The sequence below is a fragment of the Mauremys mutica genome, chromosome 12 (genome assembly GCF_020497125.1).
Source record: "Mauremys mutica isolate MM-2020 ecotype Southern chromosome 12, ASM2049712v1, whole genome shotgun sequence".
In the NCBI taxonomy this organism is placed as follows: Eukaryota; Metazoa; Chordata; order Testudines; family Geoemydidae; genus Mauremys; species Mauremys mutica.
The window spans coordinates 64507452-64521193 of NC_059083.1; the positions used below are offsets into that span (position 1 = coordinate 64507452).

General features: G+C 47.3%; 1 protein-coding gene across 1 annotated transcript in view; it reads right to left on the reverse strand.

Moving 5' to 3' along the window:
• Positions 1-3750: 3750 nt before the first annotated feature.
• LOC123346243 (urotensin-2 receptor-like) overlaps positions 3751-13742 on the reverse strand; it is a 32503-nt gene continuing 22511 nt past the window's right edge. The window contains exon 2 of the mRNA XM_044983528.1: positions 3751-5467. The gene's annotated coding sequence lies outside the window, so the exon portion shown is untranslated. The remainder of the gene's footprint in view (positions 5468-13742) is intronic.

The window sequence follows — 13742 nt, forward strand, 5'->3', positions numbered from 1 at the left end:
ATGCCTTTGTGACAGAGATATTCTGTTACTAGACCAAAAGGAAAAATAATGGTGTTGGATGTGATGGTGGAAATTATTAAATGCAGGAAGCATCTGGTTTGCCTTTTTCTGTTCTCTTATTGCACATGCAAAGAAGTTGGAGAGGCATGATTTGGCCCTGTCACATGTTCATCTAGGTTTTGTATGTAGTTATGTTTAAAGTTATTTTAACCAGTTGCCCTAGGTGCTGGGATGGTATGGTGATGACTTTACACCTCTCCCTCTCTCTCTGTCTCCAGACTCTCCAGTGTCGATTCACACCCTCATAGGAGCCTTTCCCAGCATAATCCTTTGACCGCTGGCCCTTTAAATGGGGTGTGTGTGGGGGGGGACAAACAACAGAAGCCCTAAAATTGCCATTTAGCATCTCATTGCTGCACCTTCTTCCTTACCAGCAGATGAGTAATTTTTTAGCTCCTATTTGTTTCCCAAGACAATCATTCCTCAGAAGGTGGCACATCCTCAGAGTCCTCGTTGTGTATTATTGCTCTAGATATGAATCACTGAGTAAGAGTATGAAAAGTTAAACAGCATTCCGCAAAAGATCCAGCATTTACAGACACTGCAATGAAAGTAGATCACCTTTCAGTTTGTTTAGTGAAGTCCCTCCAGTTCTCAATTCAAAGGAGATGAAACAAAGTTACTGTATTCAGAGTATTTCTAGTCTGTTTCAGTTGCTTTGTATATTACAGTCAGATCCATCAAAAATCTAGAGCATAACTGCCAACTGTAAATTTCTTGGATTTCTGCTTACTTTTCAGTGGAGCAATAAGAAGAAAAATTCCCTGGGATGCCTGACTCCCAGAAAAGAATTATAACAGAGAATCTTGTCTACTGCCTATTAGAGAGAGATGACAGCAACCAATAATGCGAGCAAGAGTAATAAATTACTAGGCAGAAAGCAACGAAAGGAAACTCACCCAGTCTCAAGGTTCCATGTCATCGTTTAACTCTACAAGTCCATTTTTGTCATCAGCTTTACTGTTAGTAAAAGAGAAAACTAATGCAACTAATCAGAAATAGCTGTATCCCCGGCAGCTAGGTTCTCTTCTTTCAAATCCTTTCACAAAACTTCTTCCACAAGACCCACAACTCACTATCATCTATCTAATCTATCCATCCCACACTCAAATAGGTGTGGTAGGGGAGCACTTTAACGTGTTACAGTGAACGTGCCAAGCTCAATGCTAAGCTACCTGGGGAAAATGCTGGTGTGTCTCTTTTAGTTTTTGCTGTTTTATTTTTAAATTAAACTCACCTCTGGATCTGCTGCTGCATCTTATATCTCTGTTGTGTTGTCTTAGGTTTTAAGCTCCTAGGGGGGAGAGTCTAAAAACAGACTACAAGAGTGAAACACGAGCATGTACTATATACATGCTGACTGCCTCACTAAACCCTTTTAGGTGCTCACAGGATAAACATTTTTTGATTGAGGGTTTGGTTGATATTTTTGGTGTGATAGAAGAAAGTCTAGAAGAATAATCTTGTTCCTTAGTATAACATTTTACAGTCTTAGAACACGATGGATAAATAATTTCATGGGTCCTAGTCCTCAGTGTTCTTCATGGAGGTACTTGTCCCAAACACCTTTATCTACTTGCTCGTGCCCCCACAATAACCTGAGCTCTGGCCCTCTCCCCAGTTCTCTTCCCTTCCTAACTGCCCATGTAGCCTGTCTGAATGGCAGAAGAGTCTATCTACAGACAGGAAGCCTCAAGCTCCCCACTTGCCATGCCTCTGCCGAAGCCATAGGGTAACATTGTATGGGAATTGCTCCTCAGTCCCTCACCTGCATCATACTGAAGACCCTACAACCTTCTTATAAGCATGTGCTGCTCAATCTGTGATGAATGCACCCAGAGGTATTACATTTATTAGTGCCAAGAGCTTCACAGTCTAATACCTTCCTTGTAGCTAAATGCTGCCCTTGAACTGGATATTTTTATGTCAAGAACTGGAACTTGGGGCCTCTCAGCTTTGTTTTCTAAATGCATTTTGGCTCCTGCAGATGGTTTGTGATCCAATGAATCCCTGTGTACTGCAGACATTATCACTTTGAAGGCAAGTTAAACATGTTTCGGAGCCTTTGCTGGGATATTTATCTAGGCCTCAAAATCAGCAATTAAAACTTCTTCCTCTGCTAACCTTTTCTGAATTAGACACTTCTTACCATTAAGCACGCACAGAGGGGCTATAATCAAAAAGCATTTCCCATGTCTGAATCCTGCTGGGAGGTAACTTAATGACACACAGTTCTAAGCTAATTTTTTCCTTGAGTCAGGCCAGCCTTGCGATTTGCAGGGGCCTGAGCAAAGGCAGATGCAAAGATGCCAGAGGGGGACTTGGCTCAGACCTCGAGTTGCTTTTTGACTTTGTGCTCTATTCCCTTTGCCAGTAGTTTCTCCATGTGGACCAACTTCTGAACAGGGTCACTGAGCCTTATTTCCTCCAACCTCACTCTCAGAAGTCGGGGAACGCGCGTCAGCTGCAGTTGTGGGCAAGTGGGAAGAGTCATCTGGCCTTGGACTCACCTGCGTATGGAGTCTTGCCTCCCTCCCAGCGTCACACTTGAAATCAGTAGGCTGCTAATGCTGAAGTCTTGTTGAGCAGACCTATGAAGCGGCTGCCAGTCCAAATTAGCCCAAGTCTGATGTCCTTAAGGGCATAGTGCAAAGCACATCTTTCTTTCCCAGGGATTTGAAAGTGGGACAGAATTGGGAGGAATGCTTAAGGTTTGTACTGTCCCGGGGTTGCTAGTTAAGAGTACGGTGCATTGAGCTCTGGAGTATTTTTCAGTTATGTCAGGATCTTAGCACACGAGGTAGATACCCTTTTTGGGTGTATAAATCTAAGCTAACTTTGCTCATGTAGCTTTCTTTGTGGGGTTATGGGTTTCTGAAATACAGTACAAGTTCTAGCAGGCCTGGCTCATGTAACATGAGCTTCACCAAGCTACTGCCATAGAGGCAGCAATGTTATTTTCTATGGACAGAGAGAAGAGTGGGGAGGGACCACAAGCTCCCCTAATCTTATCCTACCTCAGCCTATGCCTCTTCCAAACCCATTGGGCTGACACTTGCCAATACAAATGAGAATTGTTCTGAGGTGATGTCCAGGGAAAGCAGTGATTCTGAGAGGCAGAAAAAGTTAAATGTTCGAGTGTGAGACTTCAGTACTTAAAACAAAGCAAAACTGAAGTTGGTCTTAAATGAAAAAGGGCAATTAGGCCAACATTTCCAACGTTAGGTTAGGCACCTTATTTAGGCATCCAAATAAGTGGCAAGTAACTTCCATGGAAATTGTGGGTCCTCAGTATCTCTCCTAAAAAAACCCCAAAACAGTGGCCTGATTTATTTTGGTATCTAACTTGAGGGCCCCCTCAACTTGGTGGCTAACTTAGTCCTTCATCTAGACAAGGGGCGGCTAACCTGAGCCTGAGAAGGAGCCAAAATTTACCAATGTACATTGCCAAAGAGCCACACTGTTATGTCAGCAGCCCCCCCCTCAACTCCCCCCACTCCAACCTGCAGCACCTCCTGCCCACCAGCAGCCCCACCAATCAGCGCATCCCTCTCCCTCCTCCCGCCTGCTGCGGTCAGCTGTGACGCAGTGTGCAGGAGGCTCTGGTGTGTAGGGCGGGGGAGAGCGAGGGCCTGGCAGGCTTGGGTGAAGGGATGGAGTGGGGGCAGGGCCTGGGGCAGAGCAGGGTGTTGAGCGCTGAGCACTTCCCAGCACATTGGAAAGTTAGCATCTATAGCTCCAGCCATGGAGTCAGTGCTTATGCAAGGAGCTGCATATTAACTTATGAAGAGCCGCAGGTTGGACATCCCTGATCTAGACTAATCCTTTTAACATTTGGGGTCGGGGGTAGGCTTCATACTTCCAAGATTGCTAGAGAGGGAAGCCTCCTAGTGCACTTCTGTCAGATTATGGACCCATCCTGGACAAGTGCAGAATAGGATGTCTCCCCCACCCTCCTTACAGGGGACTTGCTAGATCTTAATCTTTTCATTAGCTAGTTACTGTAAGCAGTGCACTCAGTGTTTATACATGGGGCCAGGCTCTGCCAGTTTGTCTGCTCCCTCCTTGTGAGCAGGCGGTATATTGACACAAGAATTACAACTACACATTCCATTTGGGAAACAAAGCAATGCTCATGCTTTTAAACTGGCTGGTCACTACATAGGGAACACACAGAGAGGGGAAATTTAGGTTTTATCAGATGGCTTTGCTAGGGGGCTCTAATCTGTTGACCTTGGGAACATGTCTAGCAGGTGGAAGTGTGATTGCCAGGTTCTCCACAGATCTGCAGTCATATAGAAAACTGAATTATGTGATAGTGGAGAAATGAGGGGGGATGTTTCTGAGGAAGAAGGAAAGGGCGTTGTGTTGGGCCTTTTGTACAGGAGGGGCAGATAAAGGGGGATGCAGGATTGTTAGGAAGCTGACAAAAAGTTGTATCTCTTGTGAGGAGGCAGGAGGAAGGTTTCAAGGGAGGTTGGAAGCTGATGGGGTGTCAAAAGAGGAAAAATTAGCTGTTGAAGGAGGCTTGTGGTGCTTTGGGGGCCAGGGAAATAGAAGAATATGAGTACCACCATCAGTGCCATTTACATAGGACATGTACTACTCCATAGTGCTGTAAGGTCTAAACCTTTCAGTTCCTGTTCATACCCTGTTCGGCTTCACAGATCAGCAGTTAGTGCTAATGTCTGAAATGGTGTCAACGGCAGGTGAGGAGGAAGGTGAGATTTGCTATTGGTCCAGAGACAGAGCAAGATACAGGATCCCTTTGCCTGAAGGGTCTAAGTAAGGTGTTTAGTGAATGACTCAGTCAGTTTAGAGGAAGTTCAAATCAATTTGCAGAGCTTTGGCCACTCTTTGCTTATTACAGCGAAGCCCCTCAGGCAAACTCTGTGCAGCTTCCTGGCCAAGTAGCAGCAAGACAGTAACGAAGCAAGCACAGGAGAGCCAGAGACTTCATGCTGCCTTCATGCATTGAAAAGCTTTGGCAGGGACACAGCTGGATCTAGACAATTGTAGGAGCAGGGTGCTAACCACCACCTCCAAAATCCAGCATCCAAGGGATTCTGATCAATGCTTAGGTGCCACAGAGGCAGAAGCACTATAAAAACCATCAAGAGAGCCTGAAAAGAGCAAGTCCAAATTGTTCTCTTTGTATTGATTAAAAAGGAATCCAGGGTAGTATCTCAATTGAAGTGATTAAAAATCCCTCAACTAGCCTTTTATATAAACCAAATAGCAAACTGAGCCTTACAAGGTAGCCTGCAAGGCTGTTTTTCAAAAGACTTTTATGCACCAAAAATAAAAAAGGAAAGTTTAAAAAGCCATGCTTTCAAAAACATTTCCGGTAAGGAGCTGGTCTCATTAACTGCTCTCAGCAGGATTCAGAGAAGGATTGGCCGTTGATCTGAAAGGGAATAAAACCCAGAGTTACAACAGTAATGATTAAATCAAACCAAGAAAGCCAGGGCTAGATCATCAGCAGGTGTAAATTGGCATAGTTCCATTGGGGGTTGGACTAGATGACCTCCTGAGGTCCCTTCCAACCCTGAGATTCTATGATTCATTGAAGTCAGCCAACCCCCACCAGGTGAAAATCTGCATAGAGTACCAGTACCTGAGAGAACATCACTTAGCCTACAAGATCTATATAGGATTATAGCATAAAGTTATTTGACTAGCCTACTGCAGCTATATTATATATACTGTATACTACATGCAAAGTACAGAACCAGTTCCATTTATGTACTCCAGGAAATACGCTTATTACTAGCCCATATGCAGTTTGAAACTTGAGTGATGTATTTAATATTACCCTTTAAGGGGTTTCATGTTGTTTCTCTTCCTGAAGTCATGGGAGCTCTATCTGAAGTCATAGTTCTCTTGAAGAGATGTTTTGCATAGTTCTTCTTCAAGTGGTTCTATTTTTATTCAAGTAGATTCCTCACAGAGCTGCTCCTTCTCAGCAGCCCAGACACAGATTGGATGAGGCACATTCATTTGGAGCACTTTGGTGAAACATTCAATTAAGAACAGTAGTGGAGTATTTTACTATTTCTCTTTCCAGATTGTTTCCTCTACCTGTTTCAATGTTACCATCCTCAAGAGGGTTGAATTCTATTTCATTCAGAAATTTTGTAACAATGGGTAACTGTTGAGCTGACATGACTCTGCTTTGCTATAGGGATGCTGTCAAGGTTGTCATGTTTTCAAATTAACTTGCTGTGGCAGTTCTTTCATTTCACAGCATTTATCTTAAGATTTTTGTTCTCGGAGAAGTTGGAGTTTAAAGCAAAAAACACCCAATATATTGTGAATGTACATAAATGGTGCACATGGGCTTTCCCTTCACACGCGTGTCCCGATTTATTTAGACACACGCACTCTCCAGTTTAAAAGATGATCAGAAGAAGTCTAAAATAAACAAGCCACCCTCTCTTGGTCAGGGGCATGGCTTAGTGTGGACTGATCTGCCTTTGTATTTCAGACGTCCAAGATCAGAAGATTGGAGTAGTTTGAGATCAGCCCCAGTCTCTTGTCAATTGCAGGATCCATTTTGATCTTTTCTCTTGGAAGTTCATAGAATCATAGAATCTCAGGGTTGGAATGGACCTCAGGAGGTCATCTAGTCCAACCCCCTGCTCAAAGCAGGACCAAACCCAACTAAATCATCCCAGCCAGGGCTTTGTCAAGCCTGACCTTAAAAACCTCTAAGGAAGGAGATTCCACCACCTCCCTAGGTAACCCATTCCAGTTATTCACCACCCTACTAGTGAAAAAGTTTTTCCTAATGTCCAACCTAAACCTCCCCCTCTGCAACTTGAGACCATTACTCCTTGTTCTGTCATCTTCTACCACTGAGAACAGTCTAGATCCATCCTCTTTGGAACCCCCTTTCAGGTAGTTGAAAGCAGCTATCAAATCCCCCCTCATTCTTCTCTTCTGCAGGCTAAACAATCTCAGTTCCCTCAGCCTCTCCTCATAAGTCATGTGCTCCAGCCCCCTAATCATTTTTGTTGCCCTCCGCTGGACTCTCTCCAATTTATCCACATCCTTCTTGTAGTGTGGGGACCAAAAACTGGACACAGTACTCCAAATGAGGCCTCACCAGTGCTGAATAGAGGGGAATGATCACGTCCCTCGATCTGCTGGAAATGCCCCTACTTATACAACCCAAAATGCCATTAGCCTTCTTGGCAACAAGGGCACACTGTTGACTCATATTCAGCTTTTCGTCCACCGTAACCCTAGGTCCTTTTCTGCAGAACTGCTGCCCAGCCATTCGGTCCCTAGTCTGTAGCAGTGCATGGGATTCTTCCGTCCTAAGTGCAGTACTCTGCACTTGTCCTTGTTGAACCTCATCATATTTCTTTTGGCCCAATGCTCTAATTTGTCTAGGTCCCTCTGTATCCTATCCCTACCCTCCAGCGTATCAACCACTCCTCCCAGTTTAGTGTCATCTGCAAACTTACTAAGGGTGCAGTCCACACCATCCTCCAGATCGTTAATGAAGATATTGAACAAAACCAGCCCCAGCACCGACCCTTGGGGCACTCCACTTGATACCGGCTGCCAACTAGACATGGAACCATTGATCACTACCCGTTGAGCCCGACCATCTAGCCAGTTTTCTATCCACCTTACCATCCATTCATCCAGCCCATACTTCTTTAACTTGCTGGCAAGAATACTGTGGGAGACTGTATCAAAAGCTTTGCTAAAGTCCAGAAATAGTACATCCACTGCTTTCCCCTCATCCACAGAGCTGGTTATCTCATCATAGAAGGCAATTAGGTTAGTCAGGCATGACTTGCCCTTGGTGAATCCATGCTGACTGTTCCTGATCACTTCCCCCTCCTTTAAGTGGTTCAGAATTGATTCCTTGAGGACCTGTTCCATGATTTTTCCAGGGACTGAGGTGAGACTGACTGGCCTGTAGTTCCCTGGATCTTTCTTCTTCCCTTTTTTAAAGATGGGCACTACATTAGCTTTTTTCCAGTCATCCGGGACCTCCCCCGATCACCATGATTTTTCAAAGATAATGGCCAATGGCTCTGCAATCTCATCGGCCAACTCCTTTAGCACCCTCGGATGCAGCGCATCCGGCCCCATGGACTTGTGCTCGTCCAACTTTTCTAAATAGTCCCGAACTACTTCTTTCTCCACAGAGAGCTGGTCACCTCCTCCCCATACCGTGCTGCAGAGTGCAGCTGTCTGGGAGCTGACCTTGTCTGTGAAGACAGAGGCAAAAAAAGCATTGAGTACACTAGCTTTCTCCACATCCTCTGTCACTAGGTTCCCTCCCTTATTCAGCAAGGGGCCCACACTTTCCTTGACTTTCTTCTTGTTGCTAACATACCTGAAGAAACCCTTCTTGTTACTCCTAACATCTCCGGCTAGCTGCAACTCCAAGTGTGATTTGGCCTTCCTAATTTCACTCCTGCATGCCTGAGCAATACTTTTATACTCCTCCCTGGTTATTTGTCCAATCTTCCACTTCTTGTAAGCTGTTTTTTTGTGTTTAAGACGAGCAAGGATTTCACTGTTAAGCCAAGCTGGTCGCCTGCCATATTTACTTTTCTTCCTACACATCGGGATGGTTTGTTCCTGCAACCTCAATAAGGATTCTTTAAAATACAGCCAGCTTTCCTCGACTCCTTTCCCCGTCATGTTATTCTCCCAGGGGACCTTGCCCATCAGTTCCCTGAGGGAGTCGAAGTCTGCTTTTCTGAAGTCCAGGGTCTCTGTTCTACTGCTCTCCTTTCTTCCTTGTGTCAGGATCCTGAACTTGACCATCTCATGGCCACTGCCTCCCAGGTTCCCATCCACTATTGCTTCCTCTACTATTTCTTCCCTGTTTGTGAGCAGCAGGTCAAGAAGAGCTTTTCCCCTAGTTGGTTCCTCCAGCACTTGCACCAGGAAATTGTCCCCTACACTTTCCAGAAACTTCCTGGATTGTCTGTGCACTGCTGTATTGCTCTCCCAGCAGATATCGGGGTGATTAAAGTCACCCATGAGAACCAGGGCCTGTGATCTAGCAACTTCTGTTAGTTGCTGGAAGAAAGCCTCGTCCACCTCATCCCCCTGGTCTGGTGGTCTGTAGCAGACTCCCACCACGACATTACCCTTGTTGTTCATACTTCTAAATTTAATCCAGAGACTCTCAGGTTTTTCTGCAGTTTCATACTGGAGCTCTGAGCAGTCATACTGCTCTCTTACATACAACGCAACTCCCCCACCTTTTCTGCCCTGCCTATCCTTCCTGAACAGTTTATATCCATCCATGACAGTACTCCAATCATGTGAGTCATCCCACCAAGTCTCTGTTATTCCAATTACATCATAATTCAAAACAGTCTTTCACCCTCAAAATACAAAGGTGATCAATCTGCAGATGGAGGGTGAAGGACTTTGATGGCATTGGTTCTACTTTTTTTTTCTTCTTCTAGACGTCTCCAATTGACCTCCACCTCAGCGTGAGAATAGCTGTATTAGTCTGACTAGCAATAAACTGGCTGGCAGCCATTACTAAGAGCTGTAAACAAGCACCTCCTTCCAAAGGGTTTTACTCATAAGGAAGTTTTCAGAGGAGGGCACACTCTGCATCATCTTCCATTGAAGGGGGAGCTGTCTTCACACTCATCCTCCCATCCAGGGAAAAAACAGCGTTTTATCCATGTATTTTCCTTAGTGGTAGGAATCTGGCTGGGAGCCACAAGGCTTTGCTGGGGGCTTTCAAGATTCATCTCCACTCAGAGCCAATGTGGGTGTGTGGCGGGGCAGTTACCCCACTCCAGAGAGAAAAGGCTAGGCTGATTGCAGAAGCACACACTGGCCAGGAGGACGCGCTCTGTATGCTGGAGAGCTAATTCCTAAGACGACCAGCAGGAGGCACCACACTGGTTAGTCATTGCTGACAACCTACAAAGACTATGGGAGATGCAGTGGGCCCTCCATGAACAGTTGGGCCAGCTGGTGGAGGAGCAGTGAGCCCTGGTAAAGCTCCTCCGGAGGGAGTTTCGGAGAAGTCGCCGAGAGCAGAATGGAAAGCCCAGTGCCAGGACCCAGAGGCCGGGCAGGGAAAGTAGGGCGTGTTATGCCTGTACAAGGCACGGACATTTTAAAAGAGATTGTTCCTATTGGGGTGGGGGCAGGGTGCCTTAGCCCAGCAGGGACAGGGACAAGTCCCTAAGTCTGCTGGGTGAGGGAATCCAGGCGGCTGTGGACATGTTGGGCCTGTGGGCAATGAGGGCACCTTTGGAGGGATTGCCCAGGCCCAGGGAACATGACCCAGGGGCAGCCTAGGGAGGGCTAGGCCCAGAAAGGAGGGGAGAAGGCCCAAGGCAGCAAGGAGGTGGAGAGCCTGCTGGGCTGCCAGAAACCAGGCCACATTAAGAGACACTGCCCCCTCAAGAGCAGGGTGGAGGTGGCAGAGATAATGGCTGACCAGCCGTTGGGCCACCCCTGGGAGGTGGCAGAAGCAGTGACGAAGATGGAAGGGACCCAGCAGGAAGTTTGGACCCAGACTGTCGCTGAACCCGTCACAAATAAAGAAACTGAGACCAAGTGGGCCCAGCAAGAGGCCGGGACCCAGGTGGTTGTGGTACAGGACCCCAAATGGACCCAGACCCGGAGCTGGAGGGTCTGGGAGATATGGACCTGAGGGTGCAGCTTGAGGCTGCAGAGAGGGCCCACTGAAAGGCAGAGGCCCACATGCTGGAGATGGCCAGAGCCTAGGAGGCTTCAGAGATGAAGCGGGCAGGCCTGGAGGGGCAGCCTCGGGGAGCACAGGCCAAGAGTCCCCGCTACCCCCAGGGGTGGGGATTTTGAGGAGGGGTGTGTGTAGCGGGGCAGTTACCCCGCTCCAGAGAGAAAAGGCTAGGCTGACTAGGGAAGCAGCCACAGCTGGGGCCACGCCCCAATCAAGCCACAATGGCCCTATAAAAGGGCTGTGAGCCAGGGGCTGAGGCAGTCTCTCTCTAGCTGTAGAGAGAGAAGGACCTGGCTGCCTGGGAGAGAAGGGGACCTGACTAGAGTAGTGCTGGAGAAAGGCAAGAGGAGCTCCAGCCTGGCAACTCCCCGGGCTGCAGGCCCTGAGCAAGGCCTACAGAGGTACTGAGGCTACACAGGCAAGTGATGAGTGGTTTACAGACTGCAGTCTGCCCCAGTGAGCGGGGGCTAGATGAGGACTGGCAGTAGCCATTGAGGCAAGGTAGGGATAGAGGGTTGGGAGTTCCCCTGGAAGGGGAAACCCAGATTGTGGGGCACTGCTGGGGCAGAACCCTGAGGTAGAGTGGCACCAGAGTCCAGGAGGGACACAGGGGCCAGCGACAGGTGAGATACCGGCCAGGAGAAGGCGCTCCGTATGCTGGAGAGCTAATTCCTAAGATGACCAGCAGGAGGCGCCACACCGGTGAGTCCTCGCTTTGCTAGAGGATGCTTCAGTGAATCTGGTTGGAAGTTCTATGTAAAGTAAATAAGGTTTTTAAAATGTTTAAGAAGCTTCATTTAAAATTAAATTAAAATGCAGAGTCCCCTGGACCAGTGGCCAGGACCCAGGCAGTGTGAGTGCCACTGAAAATCAGTTTGCCTACCCCTGGGTTTGAGCATTCATAACTGAATAGGAGGGAGGCAAGGAAGGGAGGTCTTGGATGGTACCATCAGAGACTTTGTCCTAGAAGATTGAGGTCCATTGCTCTGACTACAGAAGTTATATGGTGGATCATGCAAATGCTATTCTGAGTCTGAACACACATTCTTACAATGATGCACCTTATCCCTCTCATATATATATATTGCATAGTGTATCTATAGAAAGTTGATTTGATGTAGAATGTTGCAAACAAAGTTTCAGGTAGGTAGAGTATTTTGGATTTGCAAGCTGTAGTAGAGAGAGAGCCTGCTAGTTAGTTAAGTGCTTAAAGCCACTGGCATGTCAACAGTCTCTTCATTGCCAAGAAATTATGTGCAGTGTCAGCTGTCCTTTTAGAGTCTCTTTGCTTTACACATTGCTGCTTCTGTGGAGTTAGTAATACAGTGCAATTTAAGGGGACTTCACTGTCATGAAAGGAAGAAGTTTTTGAGAAACTTTTTGAAGAATCCAGAAATTAAATCCTTTCAGTTAATAGCCTGAGTGAATTTTCTTAAATGTTTGCAGATACTTCGGTGTGGTGGCATTTAAATCTCAATGTAATAACATCTTTATTATCAAACTTTAGGACACTGCAAACCCCAACCATTAAAATAATCATGATTTTTAAGCCAAATGATAAGTTTAGGGTTCTTTTTATTTCCCTTTTGGTTTGAGCCTTTGGGTTCGTGTTTGAGCTTTATTCTGCAACCAGGTGGGGTAGATTTTTATTTTATTTTTATTTTAAAGTCAAGATTCTCGCATTACCTGACATCAGTGTTACAATTCTGGAGTTAACTGGACATCTGCCCCATCCGTGGTCTGCTCAGGGGCTCCCAGGCCTTCAGCTGTCACCTTGCTATGTGTAAGCGGGGGAATGGTCCCGCTATTGTGGGGAACTTTCCTGGCTTCTGCGCTACCCTGGTGAAGTGGGCTAGCGAAAGGATCTGAGTCCTCGCTCCCACTTCCTTTACCCAGAGGCCTCCCTGCCCTTGAGGACTCCCCTTCCACTTTCCTGTTTGGCAGAGTTTTCGTAACTCCAACAAGGCTGGGCCCCCAACCCTGCTGTGGTCACCTAGGACAGGGGCTAGGGTGTCCCCACTCTGGGGTACCCTCTCTGCACTGATTATTCCATACAGTTTAAAGCAAATACAAGTTGTTTGTTTAACAATTAATTTTAAAAAAGAATAAGGAAAAATGGGAAAGGTTACAGGAAAACACATCACCCTGCTCTGTGGCAGGGAACATCACAAACAGTGTCTCTGGAATGTCAGGGCAGTTTACAGTCTGTTCCTTGTAGGTCCCAGGCCTCTGTCTCAGGCCCTGGCTGTGCTGCAGGGATGCTGTGGGTTGGACACTTGCAATGGTGGTGGCCACACACCTCCGGGCTTTGTGTGGTGGGACCCTTCTTCCCAGCATCAGCCCCCCATCGGGTTAAGAACCCCCTCCCAGCCTGGCCTGCAAAGACCCTTGGCTGGGGGTGTCTTTCTGCACTGGGCCCTTTACCCAAGGTCCCCCCCCCTTGGCTGGCCCCAGTTGCTCACCACACCTGGCTCTATGGCTGCAGCTCTGCTCCCAGCACAGGATCTGCTCTCCCTGGGCTGTGCCTCTGGCTCTATGGCTGCAGCTCTGTTTCCAGCACAGGATCTGCGCTCCCTGGGCTGTCTCTCTGGCTCTGTTGCTGCAGCTCTGGCCCCTCTGGATCTGGCATGGCTCTGCTCTCCAGCTCGGCTTTGAGCCCCTGCTTTCTCCTTAGCTTGGCCCCACTCTGTCTGACCCAGGCAATTCCAGCTCACAAGGAGGACGGGACCCACCCTGGCCTTCTGTCTTCTTGATTAGCCTGCCCACCCTGTCAATCAGGCTGACCTGGAGCATTGGCCTCTTGCCATTGTTCCTGGGGAGTGTCTCAGGGTCCTGATTTCCCATCGACCCCTCCCCTTTTATTGCTGGGAACTAGCAACCAAAACACCTCCACTGAATGTTAGTAAGGGGGCAACAGTCCCCTTGCATATTGGAGGGAACTCATGTCCCTCTCCCTCCAGACCAAGAATTT